This window comes from Bufo bufo, chromosome 4, assembly GCF_905171765.1.
Source record: "Bufo bufo chromosome 4, aBufBuf1.1, whole genome shotgun sequence".
Taxonomy (NCBI): Eukaryota; Metazoa; Chordata; class Amphibia; order Anura; family Bufonidae; genus Bufo; species Bufo bufo.
In genome coordinates, this window is record NC_053392.1 from 173,811,274 (window position 1) to 173,837,584 (window position 26,311).

Consider the following 26,311-nt stretch of genomic DNA (forward strand, 5'->3'; position numbering starts at 1 on the left):
GAGAAAATTAATATTCATGGCGAATCGAAGTTTTTCTGAAATTCGGATCGAATTCAATTTGTTTCACTTTGATACACTCAACACTATTTATCACTACTATTTTTGGAAAACGTTTACATGGGTTACATTGGTTATGTGAAATTCTCTTTGCATGTATAACCTGATAAGAAGAAAATAGCAGAAATGACTGTTCCTGGTCTGAGAAAAATCTTTTATTCCATGCCTAATTTTAAGCCTGGGGTTTTTCTTTGTTATCATTCTATATTATTATTTCACTTTTATGTATTTAAACCTAAAGGATATACATTAAAGCCAGTCACTGCAAGTCCTCCATGAGTCATTCATTCAGTTACTGCTTGACTATTACCCATTACATTAACAATTTATATCAAAGCTCTCAGGGATTTTCGCCTTCCTCCTTTGGGTCAAATAATTGAATATTTGAGGCTAATAACGATTTCAAGGCATTTTACCCTGGTAATATTGTCTCAATTTTGCATTCGGCGCTCTCAGTGACCCTTCAGCAGTACATCTGAGAAAATGAGATTGCATTCTGAAACAATAGCCTTATTTAAACGTTGACCTACTGTGTCATAGCATGAATAATAAAAGACTTTGTAAATTTCCTAGAATGTTTCCAATTTCGAGCTCTAGAAACACATCTGATATCTCATGTATTTGAAAAGTGGAAGCTGTTCTATTCTATATGCCGCCTAACAAGGAATAATGTTGAGCCAAAGCAATGAGCTAAAATAAGGAGAGCCTCGAGGGATTCAATAAAAAAAAATGATTGTCAGCTTTTTACAAAGTATTTTTTCATCATTCACAAGCAGCAGATATAGGAAAATCCTTTTACTGTCACATAAAATGCTGTAGCTGGGCCAGTGCATGATCTCCTATAGAGCTCATTGTTCCCTGTGTGAGTCTTGCAGACATTTCAAATTTTGTAACATTTAAAAATGGTGAACGGCTTGGCAGCGTGCCCTCCGCTCACACTGATGTGTCTGTTAATGGCTCTAATGAAATGCACTGCAGCTATGTGACGCATCAAAGGACCAAACCACAAACGACTTGACAGTGCATTACTTCATTTCATTCCTGATGTAAGTTCCTCGAAGCCGGCTGACCATCTGACCTATCGCTCAAGTCACAGATCTGGCCTACCCTCTGCACAAGGCTGCTACAGGGCACTGACATGAGTTAGTTACAATCATATAGGAAGGACACTATAGATTGTTCATGCTGCCTGATTTATTAATGCTGCGCAATTTCACCTAATGATTATTTAATGTAAATTCTACAGTAAAACAGCACTAAGGGAGGCGCTGCTGCAGAATTCTAGACATGCAAACTCTGTATATCATGGAAAACATGAGCGACCTATTACTAAGTTGTAGGCAAGTGGATTGCGATGTGTCATGCAGAAAATGACGTTTGGAAGCTATTGCACTGGAGATGGTTCCAGAGCAATAGCTAAAATCCCTCATGAATGCACATCACAACATTACTAATAAATTGTGGATATATTTCTTTCAGGCTACATGCACACGACTGTCCACAAATTGCGGTCCGCAAAAAAAAAAAAACATCCTTATGCCATCCGTTTTTTTTTTTTGCGTATCCATTGTAGCGATGCCTAAAACGGATAAGAATAGGACATGTTCTATTTTTTTTTTTGCGGGGCTACGAAACGGACATACTGATGCGGACAGCACACGGGTTCATTGAAATGAACGGGTCCGCATCCTATCCGCAAAAAAAAAAAACGGAACGGACGCGAAAACAAAAAAATGTTCGTGTGCATGTAGCCTCAAGATTAGAAAATGGGTCTGAAGTGAGAGATGGATAGTTTATGTTTAAAACAGAACAGAAAGTTAAGTAAATGTCACTGTTGCTGTAAAGAAATATTCATGAATGACACTTGTCAGGATCCTGAGAGACTGTTTCCTGGGGCCAGGCCACTTAGAAGAAACTCCTCATTATGTAGACTATACAGGGGCAGATTATAAAGTGACATCTTGATGACCTAGTTATTGACATTCATAAAACCTTAGTGAGAAAGACACAATGGTGGGCCTTCAAACATTTTCCTCTCAGTTGATTGAAATGTGAACCTGATTAATTGATTTTACCCATCATAGTGTTGTCCATGGTAAAGAGCACGTTGAGAACAAATATACAAGCCCATACACATTCAATCATTGCTTGTGTGGCTGACAGCTATATCTCCTTTATATAAATGCACAATCAGTTCGGAAGAGCGCGTATGTATTTTCACTGGGGAGAACAGAGAAAACTGCTGCCAGAAATTTCTGTCAGTGATATAGCTTCAGGGACAACAAAATAACTGGTCTTTAAAATCAAAGTGGCTGATCCTTCTTTCCCCTGATATTATCTGTCGCGAGAGTTGGAAGCTCCCCATATACATTAGATTCTTAGCTGGTCCTGCCAAGAAGAGCTTGGGCCGACAATAGTCTAATGTACGGATGCCCAACCTGCGGCCCTCCAGCTGTTGTAAAAGTACAAATCCCAGCATGTTTGACAGCCTACCGCCATAAGGACACACTGGGAGTTTTGCAACAGCTGAAGGGCCACAGGTTGAGCATCCCTGGTCTAATTTGTATGGGGGATTAAGACAGGGTCCTGATTAATTACTGTAATCAGTGTCTCTACTTTTCTTTGGCAACTTTGCACTTGCAGCCACCATTTCTCACTCATTCTACATACGTATCTGTTGTATAGATTGCGAGAAACAGGGGTCTCCATTTTGCTTCAAGTTCACCTACTTTTTGTTTCAGCAGTTGATATGCATCTATTTTTGGTTATCATCTAGTTTTTCGTGGTTGATTAGTGTGGTGTGCTGATGGTTGAGCCTATTTTTTATCCAGGTGTCACTTTAGTCTTGGGTATAGAGTTTGTTAGGTGCAATTCATTTTAGATTCTGATATAGTGATCTAGTGTGTCTTCTCTGTCTTCTGTATTTTCTGGGGCCTTTAACTCAACAGAGTTCAATGTGTGGCTGGCAATGTAGTCATGCAGATTTTTTATTTTTTTTTGCAATGAGAATCTATGGGTAATAAATGCAACTGTAAAACATACAGCTACATACAGTGGATATAAAAAGTCTACACACCCCTGTTAAAATGTCAGGTTTCTGTGATGTAAAAAAATGAGACAAACATAAATAATTTCAGAACTTTTTCCACCTTTAATGTGACCTATAAACTGTACAACTCAATTGAAAAACAAACTGAAATCTTTTAGGTAGAGGAAAGAAAAAATATAAAAATAAAATAATATGGTTGCATAAGTGTGCACACCCTTAGGCCTCATGCACACGACCGTTGTTTGGGTCCGCATCCGAGCCGCCGTTTTGGCGGCTCGGATGCGGACCCATTCACTTCAATGGGGCCGCAAAAGATGCGGACAGCACTCCGTGTGCTGACCGCATCCGTGGCTCCGTTCCGCGGCCCCGCTAAAAAAATATAACATGTCCTATTCTTGTCCGCGCTTTTCAATCGGATTCAGGTCTGGGCTCTGGCTGGGCCATTCCAAAACTTTAATCTTCTTCTGGTGAAGTCATTCCTTTGTTGATTTGGATGTATGCTTTGGGTCGTTGTCATGCTGAAAGATGAAGTTCCTCTTCATGTTCAGCTTTCTAGCAGAAGCCTGAAGGTTTTGTGCCAATATTGACTGGTATTTGGAACTGTTCATAATAACCTCTAGCTTAACTAAGGCCCCAGTTTCAGCTGAAGAAAAACAGCCCCTTGGCATGATGCTGCCACCACCATGCTTCACTGTGGGTATGGTGTTCTTTCGGTGATGTGCAGTGTTGTTTTTGCGGCAAACATATCTTTTAGAATTATGGCCAAAAAGTTCAACTTTGGTTTTGTCAGACCATAACACCTTTTCCCAAATGCTTTTGGGAGACTTCAGATGTGTTTTTGCAAAATGTAGCTTGGCTTGGATGTTTTTCTTCGTAAGAAAAGGTTTTCGTCTTGCCACTCTACCCCATAGCTCAGACATATAAAAAATCCGGGAGATTGTTGTCACATGTACCACACAGCCAGTACTTGCCAGATATTCCTGCAGCTCCTTTAATGTTGCTGTAGGCCTCTTAGTAGCCTCCCAGACCAGTTTTCTTCTAGTCTTTTCATCAATTTTGGAGGGACGTCCAGTTCTTGATAATGTCACTGTTGTGCCATATTTTCTCCACTTGATGATGACTGTCTTCACTGTGTTCCATGGTATATCTAATGCCTTGGAAATTCTTTTGTACCCTTCTCCTGACTGATACCTTTTAACAATGAGATCCCTCTGATGCTTTGGAAGCTCTCTGTGGACCATGGATTTTGCTGTGGGATGCGACTAAGAAAATTTCAGGAAAGACCAACTAGAGCAGCTGAACTTTATTTGGGGTTAATCAGAGGCACTTTAAATGATGGCAGGTGTATGCTGACTCCTATTTAACATGATTTTGAATGTGATTGCTTAATTCTGAACACAGCTACATCCCCAGTTATAAGAGGGTGTGCACACTTATGCAACCACATTATTTTAGTTTTTTTTTTCTTCCCTCCACCTAAAAGATTTTAGTTCGGTTTTTCAATTGAGTAGTACAGTTTATAAGTCACATTAAAGGTGGAATAAGTTCTGAAATGATTTATGTTTTTTTTACAACACAGAAACCTGACATTTTAACAGTGGTGTGTAGACTTTTTATATCGACTGTATGTCAGAGTACATACATTGGGATGGTTTACCAGTATATATGCAAAATGTATTTTGAAAATGTGATCAATAAGGGCCTAACACACCATGGTTGTGATTTAAGACTAGAAGGTGTACAATTAAATCTTTCAAAAAGTTCTGAAATGTATTTTACTGACATTTTTAAATGAGTTTACAACATAACAATAAAGATATAGGTATGTAGGCATATATGCATTATAAGTACAGTTCTCTGTCAGTTTAGTGTATAAAGTTATAGAAAATGCTATTTCATTGTATCCTAGTTATATGGTGCCCTCATTCTGAATACACTTATACACTAAATGGCTATGACTGTTAGGGTATCTTATGGAGAGTGAGATTTTCATATTTTCTTCCAATTTTAAAGTCTCCATTTTCATAATGGATAGGACATTTACCAGACTCTTCACAATCAGATGATTCACAGAACAAGTGAGTTATCTGCTGCATCAAAAAGCTGATTCTAGGCTCGGTAATCTCGGTGTACTCACCAATAGAAACTTACAGCCTAAGGGAAGAACAGTCCTTCATTCATTGTTCCATAGAGGTTTTCCCAACTGGAAGGTTTTCCTCAATTGAGTGTTAAAGGGTGACTCTTCATCATCAGGGTCACATTTAATTCCTTGACTTCTACTGAGAACCTCTACATTTGACTCTACTTGTCTTTACATTTGAACTTCCACATTTGGCATCACATTTTGGGCAGTCTTTACTTAAGTAAAAAGAGCAACAATGGAAAGTAAACCTGGGTAGTGTTCCTAGTGATCAGATTTCAATTCAGTTTCATCTGAAAACATGCTTCTCAGCTTTCAGACAGTTAAAGTAGTTTTCAATGAACATTTATAGTTGTTTTTTTTTACATGAAGACAACCATAGAGCCATATACTCTTCATAGGCAAACAATAGTATGGGTCATATGGAAGAGCTGATGACTTACACAGAACTGTCATAGAATCTGCTAGATCTGTCCCTGTGAACTGTAAGTGTTTTAATCATGAAATGAAAGCATCTAAAAGTAACATCAATATAGCCACAAAGCGGTATACTATGCAAATTCAAAGAACATGACTGTGGAATGCTGAAGTGGGTGGCATATAAAAAGTATTATTCCTGGGCAAACAAACGGGGTGGAAGGGTACAAGAGGCGATGGCTCCCATCACCACAGTTTGCTCTCATAGACCACAGGCCACTAGGTCTGAAACCTTTGAGGCCGTAGAGCAGCGTTGATAGTCACAATATGATGACATAATTGCGATTACCTGCATGAGTCTTAGGCAGAATGATGATGTTATTGAGTCTGCTTGCATCAGAACACAGGCGGCATGATGATGCACTATGGTCAGAAGTGGCTTGTTTGCTTCATCGCAGACGGTGGAAGTGAGGTGAGTATTAGGGATGAGCGAATTGACTTTGGATGAAACATCTGAAGTCGATTCGCATAACACTTAACACTTCGTTCTAATACTGTACAGAGCAGGAGCTTCGTACAGTACTAGAATGTATTGGCTCAGATGAGCCGTAGTTATTACTTCGCGTAATAACTTCATAGATTTACTGTAAAAAAACCATTTCCCGAACTTGGGTTCGGTTCCAAGTGGTACCTTGGAACCGAACCCGAGTTTAGGAAATGTTTTTTTTTTATAGTAAAAATGTATCTATGAAGTTATTACGCGACAGGCATTTTACACAATTATCACATCCAACTTTGTGCCAACACCTTGTGGAATGCCCTCTTTCAGATGAGTGTGTGATCCTCTGTTCTGGACACTGCTCGTCTTACAGGAGCGCACAGCATTATACTGATTTGGCCTCTGCATGACCTTACTTCTACAGGATCATACTGACATAAATCTGTCACTATGGTTCTGTAGCAATAAGGTCATCCAGATGCACATAGTATTATAAATCAGTATAATGCCATGCGCTCCTGCAAGATGAGCAGTGTCCAGAACAGAGCATGATTTCCCGACTGCACACGCTCTTGTGAAACAGCCCTAACTGCGCATCGGTGAACAAAGTTAGTCCAATAAAGACACTGGACAGATTTACTAATGCTATATAATGTTTTAACATTGTAAACAGACAGTCTAAAATGTGCTAGATGTATGCTATGCTATCCTAGATGATCTAAATAAAAATAAGTGCATAATGCTGTTATATCAGCATGAGTTTATGAGTGATTGATCCTGTCAAAATAATCTAATTAGTTTGTATTAGGAGGTAAGTTTTAGACTGGAATGGAGTGAGTTAATGGATGTCATATATCTGGACTTCTCCAAAGCATTTGATGTGGGTAAGTAACTGGCTCAGTAATAAAAAACAGAAGGTGGTTATTAACAGTACATACTCAGATTGGGTCACCATTAGAGTTGAGCGGACACCTGGATGTTTGGGTTCGGCAGGTTCGGCCAAACTTGAAAAAAAGGTTCGGGTTCGGGACCCGAACTTGACCCGAACTTGACCCCGAACCCGAACCCCATTGAAGTCAATGGGGACCCGAACTTTTGGCCACTAAAATGGCTCTAAAATAGTCCTGGAAAGGGCTAGAGGGCTGCAAAAGGCATCAAAATGTGCTTAAGAATGGATGGTTGAGGCTGGTATAAATGTCTATTCTGCACAAGGTACGGACTGTGCTGTTCCTTTCATATTGAATTTCTGCACTGTATTATTTCTTGTTTTTACCTATGTTGTTTAAATCTATTGTTCTCTGCTGCCATCTGCTGGCCGGAATTTGTATGCTGCACGCTTCGTTCGTTGTCTATAAAGTTTTCTCTGGGCGTGGTTTTAGCAGCCTTGGGCCTGGTCACTTCCTGTAGCCTTTTTCAGTGCTGCATTCCTTTGTGACTGGAGACACACACCTCGGCTTGTGAAGGCATCAGTTTTTGACCAGCAGTTGCCTCAGCAGTTAGCCTCAGGAAAGACATCTACATCACAGCATCTACTGTATTCCTGTATTGTATCACTGTATGTCACTGCTCTGGATCAAATAAACCCACGTTTGATTGCATCCTCGTGTCTACGTCTGGATCCATCTAACCTGAGCATCTGCCGGTCCGGTCTGCTCCACTGCTTGGATACGAAGGTAGGCCAGTCACAAAGTCATTATCAGTTACACCTTCAATCGCCTTCATGTGGGGACAGAACAGTCAAAAACTGCCTTAAAGCCTTATACCCCAATCAATATCCGTCTGAATGTCCAATGCCGGCTACAGATTCCCTCAGAGCCCAGTGCCACACTCAGGAACCTCCCCTGCAACAGGCCCACTCCCAGCAAATCTGCCCAGCAACAGTGCTCGTCCCATAAGCCTAAGGGGAAGCACGGCGTGTCCGCAGTAGATATACTCTCGCCTGGAAGTCCTCCACTACTCGCCAAGCCACTTATTACATCCTATATTAACCCTTGCTTGCATGATATAAGAACTGTTCACGCACGCAGGGCCTCCCTTAAACCAAAACCCCGCAATTCACTCAAGACACCTTGGGAAACTCATCGGGGTGCCTCATCTGAGCCGCACTGCAATTTTCAGCCCCCAATTCAAAAGTTCATTTTCTTAAAGAGACAGCGCACCTTAAATCAAAATGGCCGAAAAGGACCTCGTACAGTTCCCCAGTGATCAAATAAAGCAAATGCAACCTGATACCGATCATTATGAAGAGCTGGAGGTAGAACCCACACTTCCAGCAGACCAAGTCACGCGACCAAGGCGCTCTCTCAAACCAACTATAAAGATCACAGAAAACTATCACACCATGAAAGATGAGCTATGTGACAACTTGGAAGAGCTATGGGGACGAGTTTCCTCCCTCATATCAGGACTTAAGTCCTCCTCAGGCGACACCACCAGTTTACAAGTTGCCGTCGGGCGGCTGAATGCAGCCCATGAAAGATACAAGAGACTGTCCACAAGGTATATAACCTTTCTAAAAGACTCTAATATTGAAGAAGCCCCATCAGAATTGTGCAAGGCAGAATCAATAGACAGACAAAGAGACGCCATGGTGCTGGATGCTAAAGATAAAGTGGAACTCCGCATCTCTCATTTGCAAGAAACCAGATCACACAGATCGCATTCATCCAAACATTCCTCGCGGTCCTACAGATCATCATGCTCTAGAAGCTCCACCCTGAGCGACAGATTACTAGAGGCCCGCATAAATGCAGAGCAATCCAAAGTGAGACGTTCCTTCACCGAAAAAGAAGTCCTTGCGAGGGCAGAAGCACAGACAGCAGCCAAGAGGGCTGAAGCGGAGGCAGAAGCCAAGAGGGCAGAAGCAGAGGCGGCGGCCAAGAGGGCTGAAGCGGAGGCAGAAGCCAAGAGGGCAGAAGCAGAGGCTCGAATAAAGATCCTTGAATCAGAGAGGGAAGAGGAAATTGCATTAGCAAAAGTAAGACTACTTGAGCAAGCATTGAGCCAAGGCCTTGATTCAGTCTGCTTACCACCAGAGGAGATAGACGATCCAGCTGATCGCACCAGCGACTACATACTGAAACAGTTATCTGCACCACCCCCAGTGTGCAGTACTGTCCAAGCCAACAACACTGAAACCTCCAAGTCAGCTCTACCTGCAGGGCCAGCGACACCCACAGCACCCGAGCAATCCAATAACAGTTGCCCAGACGCGCTCTCTCAAGGGCAGTTATTACAGCAAGATGGCTACCAGGTGTTTGCTGGCCTACCTCCACAGCTCAAGCAGCAGTCATCAGAATCTACAGAGGCTAGACCACAGCTCAACCCTGCAGCAACATCATTCTACCCGGAAGCATCTCACCCTTTCACGCCACGCAGCCTATACGCCCCAGGGGCATCACAAGTTGTCATGGCAACAAGCAGTGAGAAATCAGATATGTCTGAGTTTGCCAGGTTTATGGTGAGCAGAGAGCTAATTAACACCAGTCTTTCAAAATTTGATGACCGTGCGGAGAGCTACAGAGCCTGGAAGGCAACCTTCAAAGCCGCCATCGCCAACCTCAACCTAACCGCAGAGCAGGAGCTCGACCTCTTGATCAACTGGCTGGGCCCAGGCTCCACAAATCGCATCAAGAGCCTTAGAACTGTCTATGTGGGACAAGCAGAAGCAGGTCTCGCTGCAGCCTGGCAGAGACTCGAACGCACCTTTGGCAGTGCAGAAGCAATAGAGAAGGCACTATTCAGGAGACTGCAGAACGTCCCCAAGATCAGTCTCAAGGATGTCCATAAGCTTCAGGATTTAAGTGATTTGCTCATGGAACTGGAGCTCGCCAAAAGAGACCCTCGTCTGTCCGGGCTGTGCTACCTGGATACAGCCCATGGGGTGAACCCAATTGTCGTAAAGCTACCATACAGCCTGCAAGAGAAGTGGGCGGCATCAGTCTCAAGGTACAAAAGAGTGCATGACGTCACTTTTCCCCCATTTATTCATTTCTGTAGGTTCATCGATGAACAGTCCCAGATGAGGAATGACCCCAGCCTCGACTTCCTGGAGTTCAATACTACAGCCTCAGTGACACCATCATCAAGGTATGAAAGTATTGTACATAAACACAGAGACTTTAAGAGCAGCGTGAATGTTAGAAAGACTAACCTACCATCATCTGCAGTACCCACTGGTAGACAGTACACTACCTCATCAGGAGACAAGGCCTTCAATCGTGAATGTCCCATTCATAAAAAACCACACTCACTGAACAAATGCAGAGGATTTAGATCCAAAACAATACAGGAGCGCAGGAAAGTCCTGACCGAGCTTGGGGTATGTTTCAAGTGCTGCGCTTCATTGGAGCACATGGCTAAGGACTGCAAATCCATTATCAAGTGTGAGGAGTGTCATAGTGATAGACATGCCTCAGCTATGCACCCAACTCCACTCACAAGGGATTCACCTGCTGCCGTCACCACCAGTCCTGCTCAAAGTCATGGCGGGGAGCCCCAGAACCACGCTAACACAGCCACTTCTGTTTCCTGCTCATGCTTGGACGTATGTGGGGAGGGCCAGAGTGAGAAATGTTGTGCCCGCATATGCCTAATCAAGGTCTACCCGGAGGGGCTACCAGAAAAGGCAGTAAAAATGTATGCCATCATTGACGACCAAAGCAACCGTTCCCTAGCAGGACCTAAATTCTTTGAAGCCTTTGGAATAAAGGGACCATCAGAACCCTACATCTTAAACACCTGCTCGGGTCGCATAGAGACTAGCGGCAGGAGGGCACAAGGATTCATCGCTTGTTCCGTCAGTGGAAATACGGAAATACCTCTACCGACGCTGATCGAATGCGATCAAATACCCAACCATAGGGATGAAATTCCTACCCCGGAAGCTGCATTTCACCATCCACACCTAAGGCACCTAGCCAACGTTATCCCACCTATGGACAACAACGCCGAGATTCTACTCCTGCTTGGCAGAGACAATCTAAGGGTACACAAGGTGCGTCAACAGTGTAATGGTCCCGACTATGCACCATACGCCCAGAGACTGGACTTGGGATGGGTAGTCATAGGAAATGTATGCTTGGATCAACCAAAAATCCGCTCATTCAAAACGTACGTGCGTGGAGATGGACGCACAACTTGCATTAAGCCTTGCCCTCATCACTATGAGGTGAAAGAGAAGCCTCCAGACCTCATACAACCACCTGACGACATTCCCTACTTTGCTGACAACTTGGGAAGATTAGTCTTTCATACCAGCAAGGACGATGATAAAGTAGCTTTGTCAGTAGAGGACAGAGAATTTATCAAGATAATGGACAATGAGTTCCTTAAAGACGAAACCAATCACTGGGTTTCTCCATTACCCTTCCGAGCTACCAGGGTGAGACTCCCGAACAATAGGGAACAAGCTCTGTCTAGATTTAACTCTCTTCAGCGTACCATGAACAGTAAGCCTGAGATGAGAGAACACATCGTTGCCTTTATCGACAAAATATTCCGCAACAACCATGCAGAACCAGCTCCATCCTTAGGGAAGAACGACGAGTGCTGGTACTTGCCTTCATTTGGAGTGTATCACCCACGGAAACCTAATCAAATTAGGGTTGTTTTCGACTCAAGTGCCAAACATCAAGGTGTATCTCTTAATGATGTCCTTCTAACAGGTCCTAATCTGACGAATAACCTAGTTGGAGTGCTGATGAGGTTCAGAAAAGAGCTCGTTGCCATCACCGCCGACATTGAACAGATGTTCCACTGTTTCGTAGTCAGAGAGGACCACCGGAATTTCCTCAGGTTTCTGTGGTACAAGAATAACGACACCAACGCAGAGATGGCAGAATATCGTATGAGGGTACACGTATTTGGAAACAGCCCTTCACCTGCCGTGGCAACTTACGGCCTTCGGCGAACTGCCTTAGAGGGAGAATCCGAGTACGGTAAAGACGCCAGAGACTTTGTAGAAAAGGACTTCTACGTAGACGATGGACTCAAATCACTACCGACTGAAGAAGCGGCTATCGATCTGCTCAAAAGGACTCAAAGTATGTTGTACCAAGCTAAACTTAGACTACACAAAATTGCTTCAAACAGCCTGGCCGTTATGAGGGCCTTCGAATCAGGCGATCATGCACCAGGATTCAAGGACATTAACTTGGGACTGGACAGTCCACCTGTGCAGAGGAGCTTGGGCCTCAGATGGGATCTCTCGGCTGACTCCTTCGGTTTTCAGATAAGTTGTGCAGACAAGCCATTCACAAAACGAGGCGTCCTATCAGTGGTAAACAGCCTATTTGATCCGCTGGGATTTGTAGCGCCCATCACCATACAAGGTAAATCTCTACTGAGACAGTTTTCTGAAACAGTCAAGGATTGGGATACCCCACTTCCCTCCGAGAAAGAGCAAAAATGGGAAGCCTGGAAGCGATCCTTGTGTGCCTTGGATGAGATCCACATCCCGAGATGCTATATTAAAACTTCACTTTCCTCTAGCATAAAGAAAGAACTCCACGTGTTCTCGGACGCCTCCACGGAGGCCATCGCAGCGGTTGCCTATCTGAAAGTGACAGAACCTAACAACCAAAACCACATTGGATTCGTCTTTGGTAAGGCTAAGTTAGCCCCCAAGCCCGATCATACTATTCCCAGACTGGAACTTTGTGGGACTGTGTTGGCAGTTGAGATTGCGGATTTCATACAACAAGAACTGGGTGTCGACATAGCTGAAGTCCAGTATTACACCGACAGTAAGGTCGTTTTAGGTTACATCCACAATCGGACCAAGCGATTCTATGTGTACGTTAGTAACCGCATAGAGAGAATCAGGAGGTCCTCCAAACCTGAACAATGGCACTACGTACCATCCGAACTTAATCCAGCAGATCACGCCACTAGGCCTATGTCTATAGGTTCCTTTATTAACTCTACTTGGCTTACAGGTCCAGAGTTTCTGCTTGAAGAGGCGGACGAATGTGTACAGGAAGTTTTCAGCATCCAGGATCCGGATAATGATCCAGAAATCCGCGCTGAAGTTAGTGCATTAGTCACTGGAACAAAGCAAACCGCCAGCTTCGGTTGTCAGCGCTTTGAACGTTTCTCCAGCTGGATGAGACTCGTCAGAACTATTGCAAGGTTAGTGCACATTGCAAGATGTTATCATAATACTCACCAAGATAAAGATTGTCATGGTTGGCATGCCTGTCATAAACCCTTCTCTGCTGAGGACATCTCTCATAGTGAGTACCTCATATTACGTCACGTCCAGCAGGAAAATTTCAACATAGAATGGAAGTGCTTGTACAACAAACAGCAGATTCCTTTAAAAAGCCCTCTTGCCAACTTAAATCCAGTTATCGACAGTTTTGGCTTGCTAAGAGTTGGTGGTCGTTTGAATCAAGCCCACCTGGGAATTGCAGCACAAAATCCTCTCATCATTCCCAGCAAACATCATATCACCGTCTTGCTAATCCGACACTACCACGAAAGGGCCGAACACCAAGGCAGGCAAATTACTGAGGGCAAAATACGGTCTGCTGGCCTTTGGATTATAGGTATGAAAAAACGCGTGGCCCAAGTATTGCATGAATGTGTGCACTGTCGTAAAGCAAGAGGAAAACAACTACATCAACAAATGGCCGACTTGCCTGCGGACAGACTATGTACAGAGCCGCCTTTCACCTATGTTGGCCTAGATGTCTTTGGGCCATGGATGGTATCCGCACGCAGGACTCGCGGCGGTCACGCAAACAGTAAGCGTTGGGCTGTACTATTTACTTGCATGAGTGTGCGAGCAGTTCACATAGAGGTGATAGAATCTATGGACACATCCAGCCTTATCAATGCCTTAAGACGGTTCTTCGCAATCAGAGGACCAGTAAAACAATTGAGGTCTGACCAGGGAAGCAACTTCATCGGAGCTTGTAGAGAACTTAACATCGACACCAAGTCCATTCAAGATCAGTTGGCGGAAAAAGGTTGCACCTGGATTTTCAATCCTCCTCATAGTTCCCACATGGGGGGCTCCTGGGAGAGAATGATCGGCGTCTCGCGCAACATCTTAAATTCTATGCTGATGGATGTAAACTCGTCAAGACTCACACATGAGACTCTAGTCACCCTTCTTGCCGAAGTTTCGGCTATTATCAACTCAAGACCCCTTGTGCCAGTGTCTATGGATCCTGAAACACCTGCCATACTGACTCCGGCTATTCTACTTACCCAAAAGACTGAGAGTACGCTAACACCTAGTGGAGAATTTACTCATGCTAACATCTACCAAAAACACTGGAAACGTGTACAATATCTAGCAGATTACTTCTGGAACAGGTGGCGAAAGGAGTACCTCAGTATTCTTCAAGGAAGAAGAAAATGGCAACACAACAAACCAAACTTGAAGGAAGGGGACCTTGTATTGATGAAAGAGCAACAAACCGAAAGGATTGACTGGCCTATCGGACTAATTTCAAGGGTTTTCCCTAGCAAGGATGGCAAGGTCCGGAAGGTGGAGTTGAAGATCTTCAGGAAAGGCGAGCTTAAAACGTTCTCAAGACCAATCAACGAACTCATTTTAATATTACCCGTCGAGAACGTCCCTGCAGGGTGAACAGGACTAATCTATGTTTGCATTCTAACATGTTTTCTTTTACAGGTTGTTTATATTTTATGGACATTCGTCATAGTGAAATCCCCAAAGTGAATTTCAGACGGGGAGTGTGCTGTTCCTTTCATATTGAATTTCTGCACTGTATTATTTCTTGTTTTTACCTATGTTGTTTAAATCTATTGTTCTCTGCTGCCATCTGCTGGCCGGAATTTGTATGCTGCACGCTTCGTTCGTTGTCTATAAAGTTTTCTCTGGGCGTGGTTTTAGCAGCCTTGGGCCTGGTCACTTCCTGTAGCCTTTTTCAGTGCTGCATTCCTTTGTGACTGGAGACACACACCTCGGCTTGTGAAGGCATCAGTTTTTGACCAGCAGTTGCCTCAGCAGTTAGCCTCAGGAAAGACATCTACATCACAGCATCTACTGTATTCCTGTATTGTATCACTGTATGTCACTGCTCTGGATCAAATAAACCCACGTTTGATTGCATCCTCGTGTCTACGTCTGGATCCATCTAACCTGAGCATCTGCCGGTCCGGTCTGCTCCACTGCTTGGATACGAAGGTAGGCCAGTCACAAAGTCATTATCAGTTACACCTTCAATCGCCTTCATGTGGGGACAGAACACGGACAAGTCCTGTGGGATCCATGCCTGGTTCATTTTAATAAACGTAAGCTTGTCCACATTGGCTGCGGCCTGTGATAATGCTCTCTGCCGTGCTAAACACACGTTCACACTATACACTGGCTGCAGAGCAGGTCAGCACCTCCAAGGCTGACAAAGCTTTCCACATTTGGGCCATGCTAACCCTGCCTTCTCAGGTGCTGGTGGTGCCCCAGCTGCGTTGGCGACCTCTTCCTCCTCCTCTGCCTTCGCCTTGTGCTTCCACTGTGCCCCCGCTGTCAGGTGGGAATGCTATCATCAGCGTGCGCTTGTAGTCGCACATCTTCAGATCAGTAACAGATGTTTTCACAAAATTTTGTTCCCTGTCAGCAATGCAGAGCAGGGGTTTATTGACGGCAAAAGGGGGTTCATGTCACCCAGCAGTAGAACAGAGGATTTTGAGAGATTTAGGCCCCTGTCACCCAGGCACAGCAGGGATTCATTCACGGCAAAAGGGGGATCATGTCACCCAGCAATAGAACAGAGGATTTTGAGAGATTTAGGCCCCTGTCAGCAATGCAGAGCAGGGGTTCATTCACGGCAAAAGGGGGTTCATGTCACCCAGCAATAGAACAGAGGATTTTGAGAGATTTAGGCCCCTGTCAGCAATGCAGAGCAGGGGTTCATTCATGGCAAAAGAGGGATCATGTCACCCAGCAATAGAACAGAGGATTTTGAGAGATTTAGGCCCCTGTCAGCAATGCAGAGAAGGGGTTCATTCATGGCAAAAGGGGGTTCATGTCACCCAGCAATAGAACAGAGGATTTTGAGAGATTTAGGCCCATGTCAGCAATGCAGAGCAGGGGTTCATTCACGGCAAAAGAGGATTCATGTCACCCAGCAATACAACAGAGGATTTTGAGAGATTTAGGCCCCTGTCACCCAGGCACAGCAGGGGTTCATTCACGGCAAAAGGGGGTTCATGTCACCCAGCAATAGAACAGAGGATTTTGAGAGATTTAGGCCCATGTCAGCAATGCAGAGCAGGGGTTCATTCACGGCAAAAGGGGGTTCATGTCACCAAGCAATACAACAGAGGATTTTGAGAGATTTAGGCCCCTGTCACCCAGGCACAGCAGGGGTTAATTCACGGCAAAAGGGGGATCATGTCACCCAACAATAGAAAAGAGGATTTTGAGAGATTGAGGCCCCTGTCAGCAATGCAGAGCAGGGGTTCATTCACGGCAAAAGGGGGTTCATGTCACCCAGCAATACAACAGAGGATTTTGAGAGATTTAGGCCCCCGTCACCCAGGCACAGCAGGTGTTTGTATATGCCAAAAATGGGAAACTGTCACCCGACAATTGAAAATATGTTTTTTTTCAATTTAGGGCACTAAAATTGCCACTTTTTAAAATTAAAATGGCTCTAAAATAGTCCTTGAAAAGGCTAGAGGGATGTAAAAGGCAGTCAAATGTGCTTAAGAGCATGGCAACTGCTCTGCAAACAAATGTGGATAGGTAAATAACTAAAAATGAAATAAAATAACTAAAAATTACAAATTATTAACCTGCAACTCAGAGACGGAGGTGGATATGGAGTCGGAGGTTGAGAAGGTGGTAAATGTGGTGTTGTAGGTGGAGGCAGCAATGGAGGAGGAACAGGTAATCAACAATGTTTTTTTTTTTTTTCTTATTGGGGTAGGTAGCCCCCAAAATATTGGGACAAATAAAAAAAAAGAAAACAAAGAATCATTGCACTTGCCTGGTCATGGAGGTTGTGCTAAGGTTCAGAACGTTAATGCCTCGCTTCAGGCTCTGATGGCACAGCGTGCAAACCACTCGGGTGTTGTCGTCAGCACATTGTGTGAAGAAGTGCCATGCCAGGGAACTCCTTGACGATGCCTTTGGTGTGCTCGGTCCCTGTTGACGGTGGCCAGTAGCAGGCGAACTGTTTTGGCGACGGCTGCTTTGCTTTTGCACCCTGCTCCCGCTTTTGCTACACTGTTGGCTCGGTCTCACCACTGCCTCTTCCTCCGAACTCTGAAAGTCAGTGGCACAACCTTCATTCCATGTGGGGTCTAGGATCTCATCGTCCCCTGTATCGTCTTCCACCCAGTCTCCCTCCCTGACCTCCTTTTCGGTCTGCACACTGCAGAAAGACGCAGCAGTTGGCACCTGTGTTTCGTCATCATCAGAGACGTGCTGAGGTGGTATTCCCATGTCCTCATCAGGAAACATAAGTGGTTGTGTGTCAGTGCATTCTATGTCTTCCACCCCTGGAGAAGGGCTAGGTGGATGCGCTTGGGAAACCCTGCCAGCAGAGTCTTCAAACAGCATAAGAGACTGCTGCATAACTTGAGGCTCAGACAGGTTCCCCGATATGAACAGGGGTGATGTGACAGACTGATGGGCATGGGTTTCAGGCGCCACCTGTGCGCTTTCTGCAGAAGACTGGGTGGGAGATAATGTGAACGTGCTGGATCCACTGTCGGTCACCCAATTGACTAGCGCCTGTACTTGCTCAGGCCTTACCATCCTTAGAACGGCATTAGCCAAATGTCGCTGCAGATTCTGGCGGCTACTGGGACCTGAGGTAGTAGGTTCAGTAGGACGTGTAGCTGTGGAAGAACGGCCACGTCCTCTCCCTGCACCAGAGGCTCCACCAACACCACCACCACGACCATGACCGCGTCCCTTATTAGATGTTTGCTTCATAGTTAGCGTTCACAAAGCAAAGTAAAAAGTGGTTAAACATGTTAAAAATAATTAACCACCAATATAAACCCTGATGTAGGGTATTGCACTCTATGATTATTTTTTTAACTCTATAAGACAGTGGTATTTGTGGCCTTAATGTGACACTCAATTATGCACGTCTTATCCCAGATGTGCAGTATATCAGAGGGTTTTTTCACCCGAGTAACCAAAAAGCCGTATTTCTGGCCTAAATTTGACAGTCACTGATGCTTGTCTAATCCCAGATGTGCAGTATATTAGAGGCTTTTTTCACCCCAGTATGCCAAAGCCGTATTTCTGTCCTAAATGTGACAGTGACTTATGCACGTGTAATCCCAGATGTGCAGTATATTAGAGGGTTTTTTCACCCTAATCAAAAAGCTATATTTCTGTCCTAAATGTGACAGTGATTTATGCACGTGTAATCCCAGATGTGCAGTATATGAGAGGCTTTTTTCACCCCAGTATGCTAAAGCTGTATTTATGGCCTAAATGTGACAGTGACTTATGCACGTGTACTTACAGATGTGCAGTATATTATATATTTTTTTTACCCTAACCAAAAAGCTGCATTTCTGTCCAAAATGTGACAGTGACTTATGCACGTGTAATCCCAGATGTGCAGTATATTAGAGGGTTTTTTCACCCTAACCAAAAAGCTGTATTTCTGTCCTAAATGTGACAGTCACTTATGCACGTGTAATCCCAGATGTGCAGTATATGAGAGGCTTTTTTCACCCCAGTATGCCAAAGCCATATTTATGGCCTAAATGTGACAGTGACTTATGCACGTGTAATCACAGATGTGCAGTATATTTGAGGTTTTTTTCACCCCAGTATGCCAAAGCCGTATTTCTGTCCTAAATGTGACAGTGATTTATGCACGTCTAATCCCAGATGTGCAGTATATTAGAGGGTTTTTTCACCCTAACAAAAAGCTGTATTTCTGTCCTAAATGTGACAGTCACTTATGCACGTGTAATCCCATATGTGCAGTATATGAGAGGCTTTTTTCACCCCAGTATGCCAAAGCCGTATTTATGGCCTAAATGTGACAGTGACTTATGCACGTGTAATCACAGATGTGCAGTATATTTGAGGGTTTTTTCACCCTAACCAAAAAGCTGCATTTCTGTCTTTAATGTGACAGTGACTTATGCACGTGTAATCCCAGATGTGCAGTATATGAGAGGCTTTTTTCACCCCAGTATGCCAAAGCAGTTTTTATGGCCTAAATGTGACAGTCACTTTTGCACGTCTAATCCCAGATGTGCAGTATATTAGAGGGTTTTTTCACCCTAACCAAAAAGCTGTATTTTTGTCATAAATGTGACAGTGACTTATGCATGTGTAATCCCAGATGTGCAGTATATGAGAGGCTTTTTTTACCCCAGTATGTGTCACACCAGTGACAGGTTTGAGAAAGTCTGGAAGATTATCTGCTCATTAGTGATCTGACAGCATCTTTTGGTTTCACTTTGTCTGAGTGTTGCTTGTATGTCCACACCTCTTGTTCAGGTGTGGATCATGTGACCTTTACCTCCCCCTATTTAGTTTGACTTCACTCATCACTCCTTGCTCTGGATAGCTTAATTTGGTGTTGGAAGAGCTGGAGTGTGATTCTAGTTGAAGTCCTGATCATCCATCATCCTTAGAAGTTAAGTGTTTCGCTTGTTGTGTTTTGTATCCCCCCCCCTCTGTTGTTTACTAGGCCTCAGTGAGACGCTGGTTCCTTCACCAGGGAAGGAGCGGGTTGTCTCTGCCCTGTCATTAAGTCTAGGGCATCTGAGGGCCACCAGGGTTTTTTAGGTTCCTGTGTATGGGTATCTCTACCATCGAGAGGTGCCCATACAGATAGGAGTTAGGGCCAGGAGCAGGGTTTCATAGGTGGTGACCCTTTTCCTTCCCTAGCGGTGAGGCCTAGTATCTTTTCCCTTCCGTCTTGTTGTCTTTTGGTGTTCTCCCCTACTACATCCGTGACATTATCCAGAGCCTATACCGTCATTTTTTGTTATGATCTGTGCAGCTATGGATGCTATGACTGCACTGGTCGAACAGATGCAGAATCTGACTTTGGAGGTAGCAGACCTCCGTGCGATGGTTTTGCAGATTCTGAGTCCACAGGCTGCTGGTTCCGGTGGTGGGTTCCAGGCCTGCCCTGAACTGAAGGTAGCTCTCCCGGACAGGTTTTCCGGGGGTAGTGACAATTTCATCCGGTTCAGGGAGTCATGTAAATTATACTTTAGGCTTTGTCCATACTCTTCTGGTGATGAGTGTCAACGTGTGGGTATGATTATTTCATTACTTAAAAAGGACGCCCAAGGGGCGTGGCCTGACCGGCATGGAGTGAAGACGCTGATCGCTTCAGCTCCGATTCTATCCTGTTTGAATCCTGACCATCCGCTTGGATAAACTGTGAATTTCTGCCTAAAGACCCTCAGTGAACCTCTGTGAGTGCCCCCAGTAAGTTTTACCTGTCCCGGTGCCCTGCGGTGACTGCTGGATAAAGAGCCCTGGGTCTGGGCCTACTTACCAGACGGCACTTCCTGACGCCATTCCTGCCTGCTGGCCGGATCGATCGGTGGGGGAACTGGTGAGAGGAGGTTCCCTGCCATACCTACCTACTTCAGAGGCCAAGCGGGATCTGGAACGTTAATCCGGTGGGTTCATTTCACTCTATCCTTGACCGGACGGCGAACCTGTGACCCCGGGACATTAGACGCTGCGGGCGCCATATTGGCTGCGGAGCTGCAGGGGGCTATACCTCTCCCCTTATAGGCCGTTACCCAGGTAGAGAACTTTTTCATCTATTCTGCCGTTACAGGGATTCACCTGGGGCGGTGTGACACTAGTTGGGGTCACTGTGTCTGCGTTATCCTCAGCAGAGAGAGACTGGACACTTATATTAAGCCACAAGCTGGTTGCTGAAGCTTTTATGGGCCGAAAAACGGGTACCTCTGGGCCTGCTATCCCTCCCAAATTGATGCTTGACAATATGAGCCAGACAGATGGCCACAACTCTGGAACTTCTGCTGAGCGTCCGGAGGTAGACCTCGCCAAAATCATGGCGGCCATTACCAGCTGCCAAACGGCACTCACGGTCAAAATTGACCATGTACAGGCCGACTTAACTCTCCTCAGACATGATATTGACAAGATCCGTGAGAGGACAACTGAGGTGGAGAGGAGGCTGGGAGAGGTGGAGGATACGGTCCAACGTGAGGATTCGGTGATCCGTGATTTGCAAAACCAAGTTAAAACCCTGGCGGCAAAAGTGGAGGACGCTGAAAACCGAAACAGGAGAAATAATATTAGGATTATGGGCTTACCGGAGAGAGCAGAGGGCCCTTCCCCTGAGGAATTTACGGAGCGCCTCATCAAGCAACTCCTGAACCCAATTACCCTATCAGGGACTTTTGCAGTGGAGAGGGCGCACAGGATCCCTACCCGTCCTCTGCCCCCTGGAGCCCCGCCACGTCCTTTTATCTTTAAGGTGTTAAATTATAGAGACAGGGACGCTATCCTGGCTACGGCCCGTCGTATGAAGGACATTCATTTGGACAACGTCCGGATTTCCTTCTACCCGGACTTTTCTACAGAGGTGCAGAAACAACGCAGACAGTTCACGGCTGTGAGAGTTCGGCTGCGGGAGAAAGGCCTGGTTTATGCCATGATGTATCCGGCACGTCTCAGAATCCAGGATGGTGAAGTGGTGAAATTCTTCACCTCCCCAGAGGAAGCGTCTGACTGGCTTGATCGCAGGGGCTGAGTATAATGGGACTTATGTTCTGAGAGTCCTATTTTATGTTGCGGATGGTCACTTTATATGGGGAGCTGTTTGTGCTAAAATTGTATTGCCCTACTGCCTAGGTTCAGTTCTTGGGTTTACCTAGAGTGGTGGGTGGCAATACGGGCCTCCCCGTCCTGATCTATTAGAGAAGAAATTGTTCATGGGATACTCAAGCTTGGATAGGTTGGGGTTATCTGGGCAGGGTGGGGGGATTTGTCCGCTGTTCTGGGCATGTTGGGTTGTTCTCATTGTATTCTTGATGTATGGGTGTGATTGTGTGTTTGTATGGCTTGGGTGGTGCATTTTCCCCGGATGGTATAACTTTGACATTCCGCCGTAATGGCTATCTGTCGGTTTGTCTCCTGGAATGTCAGGGGACTAAATGATAAAATTAAGAGATCACTGGTCTTTAATTTTATAAAGAAACATAACCCCGATATGTTGATATTGCAGGAGACACATCTGCAGGGGAGGAAGCTCCTAGCGTTGAAAAAGCCTTGGGTGGGAGCAGCCTACCATGCGGTATATACTTCCAGAGCGAGAGGTGTGTCAATTCTGGTGGCGAAATCCCTTCCCTTTCGTTCCTGCTCTGTTCAGACTGATATGATGGGACGTTTTGTGATCCTTCATGCTGCAATCAGGGGCATCGAGTATGTGGTGATAGGAGTATATGTCCCCCCCCCTTTTCAGAGGGATGTGTTGGATGAAATTATGAAGCGAGTGGCAGCGCTGCCTCCGGTGCCTCTGATTGTACTTGGGGATTATAATGCGGTGTTGGACCGGACAATGGATAGGCTTCGTCCTGGGGGGTCACATACTGATGCGTTGAATTCCTGGGCAGAGGTGTTTGCCCTAACAGAGGGTTGGAGATATATGCACCCGGATATTAGACAATACTCTTGCTATTCGGCTTCCTATGCAGCACTCTCCCGGATTGATTTAGCGTTTCTCAGTAGGGAGCTGCTACCCTCGCTAGTAGCCACGGAATACTTGCCAAGAGGCATTTCTGACCATGCCCCCCTGTTGGTGGTTCTGAGACAGCCGCTTACACCTGCCGAAAGGCAATGGAGACTGAATAGCAAATGGCTTGAGGTGCAGCCGGTGGTTTGGGCGGTGCAGCAGGGGATGAAAGATTATTGGGAACTCAATGAGGGCTCTACCAACCCTCTGGTGGAGTGGGAGGCATTTAAAGTTGTCCTGCGTGGTACGTTGATTCAGGCAATTGCTTCTTACAGAAAAGAGCTAAGCGCCACCAGAGTTAAATTAGAAAACGAGGTAGTAGATAAGGAGCAGACCTTCATCGCTGACCCTAATGATGAGAACCGTATTTCATGGGATGAGGCACAAAGGAAACTTACCTTGCATCTCACAGAGTACACCCAGAAGAGGTTGCTATTCCAGAGGCGCCTGGTCTTTGCAGACGGCGACAAAAATGGGAGAGCCTTGGCTTTCCTGGCTAAGACTGAGACGCAGCAGACGGTAGTCCCACACATTACCTGCAGGGATGGCTTGAAGGTTTATAGACCCGAGGACATTTGTGAACAGTTTGTTCAGTTTTATACTGACTTATACAGTTCCAAATCCACCTCCTCCCCAGATGGGATCCGTTCATTCCTTCAATCCATTCCTCTTTCTCCTTTGGCTGCGGCTGATAATAGATATCTAGGGAGACCTATTGATGTTGGAGAAGTAAGGGCAGCAATCGAGGACATGGCTCCTGGGAAGTCACCTGGACCGGACGGCTTCCCGATTGAATGGTACAGGTTAGACGTTAATTTACAATCTACACGCCTACTCGGACTTTTTGAGTATGCGTGTGAGTCCGGGAAGTTGCCTTCTTCCTTTGGGGAAGCGACTGTCGTAGTTATTCACAAAGTCGGGAAGCCTCCGGATCAGTGTGCATCATACAGGCCGATTTCCCTCCTAAACACGGACGCGAAAATCTTGGCTAAAGTCCTGGCTAAGCGTCTTGGCGAGGTGATACTGTCTGTTATTGACCCGGACCAATCTGGTTTTATGCCCGGGAAGACGACTGATATAAATCTTAGGAGACTATTCACCAATTTGCAGGTTAGACACGATAATGCGGGTTCAAGAGTCTTGGCGTCCCTAGATAATGAGAAGGCCTTTGACTCTGTGGAGTGGAATTTTATTTGGGAGATAATGTTCCGTCTTGGTTTTCCTTCCTCTTTTGTCAAGTGGGTTCAATTGTTATACCAGACACCTATAGCACGGATTAGAGTGAATGGAGTCATATCCCGGCCCTTTAGGTTGCATAGAGGCACTAGACAGGGGTGCCCTTTGTCCCCATTGTTGTTCGCCCTGATAATGGAACCCTTGACACAATTAATCAATAACAGCTCTTTGATAGAGGGGTGGACGGTAGCGGGGATTCAGGAGAAGGTATCATTATACGCAGATGACCTGTTAGTCTACTTGGCGGACCCTGGCCCCTCCTTAGAAACCCTGCTAGATGTAGTGGATGGATATGGGAAATACTCGGGTTTACGGGTTAATTGGGCCAAGTCTAGTTTATGTGTAATAGACATGGATGAAGAGGTGGATATTTCCCCGATATCTCCCCTGAGAGTGGTAGATAAATTTCTCTACTTAGGGATATATATCCATAGGGACCCTAGACAGTTCTGTCAATTGAACTTGAGGCCCACCATGGAATACATCACGCGTAAGCTGGAAGCCTGGGAGAATCTTCCGCTGACCTTGGTGGGGAGAATTAATATTATCAAGATGGTGCTACTACCCAAACTTCTGTATATTTATAGAGCAGCCCCAGTGAGGATCCCTAAGTCACATTTTGATATTTTAGATAGATCCTTTTCCCGTTTCTTGTGGCTCCATCGGTCCCCCAGACTAGCGAGAAAGACGCTGAAGGCCTCCTACACTCAGGGGGGCTTGCAGCTACCAGATATGTATATTTATTATATAGCCACGCGCCTAATGTATGCATCTTGGTGGATTAGGGCGGATGCCAATAACCCTGCGGTGGTACTAGAGGCGGCGCTGGCTGGTTCATATGAAGCGCTAACTAATCTGGTATACAGGGGGGGGAAACCCGTAGGACTGGGGACGTATACGGACTCTATGGCAACAGTTAGCGAGGCCTGGGTGAGGTTTGTGGAGATACATACGGAAAGCCTGGAGGGTGGCACCTGGTCCCCTTATATCCCACTATGGCGTAACAAGCTTCTCCCAGAGCTCTTGCATCTTCCTGACTTTGAGTTCTGGCCTAGGAAGGGTCTTAAATATCTAACACAACTGTTTCAGGAAGGAACCTTCCGCTCCTTTGAGAGCCTGCGAGCTGAGTTCCAGTTACCCCAGACGAGTTTTTATCGCTTCCTCCAACTGAGACATGCCTGCGAGAAACAATTTAGAGCCCTATCCCTAAATTTAGAATGCGGCCCATTAGAGTCAATAGCTAGGAGGAAAATCCCTTGCAAACCTATCTCCTCCTTTTATGTTGAAATTGTTAAAATGCAAGAATCTCCTATTAAGCGTTCCTTTGCTAAATGGGCTGAGGATATTCCAGAATTGGAGGATTCTCATTTGGAGGAATGGCGTCTGAGATGGAGGTCGTCGGTTATAAGTGCGAGAGATCAGCTCATCCAAGTGAAGTGGATGCACAGAGTGTACTTGACCCCACTGCGTCTCTATCAGATGCGACAATTACCGAGTCCGGGTTGTGATAGATGTGGAGAGGCGAGGGGCTCTTTCTTCCATATGGTGTGGTTATGCCCGGTGATAAAGACATACTGGAAGGGAATTTGTAATTTTATCAATGTTAGGTTAGGGCTCCCAGGGATTTGTAATCCTGTAATATGCCTACTAGGGTTAGTTTCTGAAGCCACCCCTTCTAAATACAATAGAATACTGTTAAGACTGTTGATGTTTTATGGGAGGAAAAATATACTTTTGAACTGGAAACCGCCCAAGTGTCCTACAGTGGCCCAATGGGTACTCCTTATAAATAACGACCTGCAAATGTATAAATTGACATATGAGGCGAGGGGATTGTCTGACCGATTTGATGATATTTGGGGCCTTTGGGTCCAAGCTGAAGGCACGACTTGAGTCATTAACGGTGGCAAATGTATCACCCACTGTATGTATGTGTGAGTGTATGGGTGGAGCAAGTTCTAGAAGCCTCTTAGAGACAACAGTGACACTTTGTACTATAGCCATTTATATGTCTTTTATGGTCAAGATATACGTGAATAACGGACTTGCTGATGTGAGTGTTGTATCATGGAAGTTTGTTCTCTTCCTTGTTCTCCCCCTGGGAGTGTTGTATTTTTTTATGCAAAATGTTAAATAAACACTATTAAAAAAAAAAAAAAGGACGCCCAATCTTGGGCTTTTTCTCTGCCGACCGGATCACCGTCCCTCCGGTCGGTAGATGA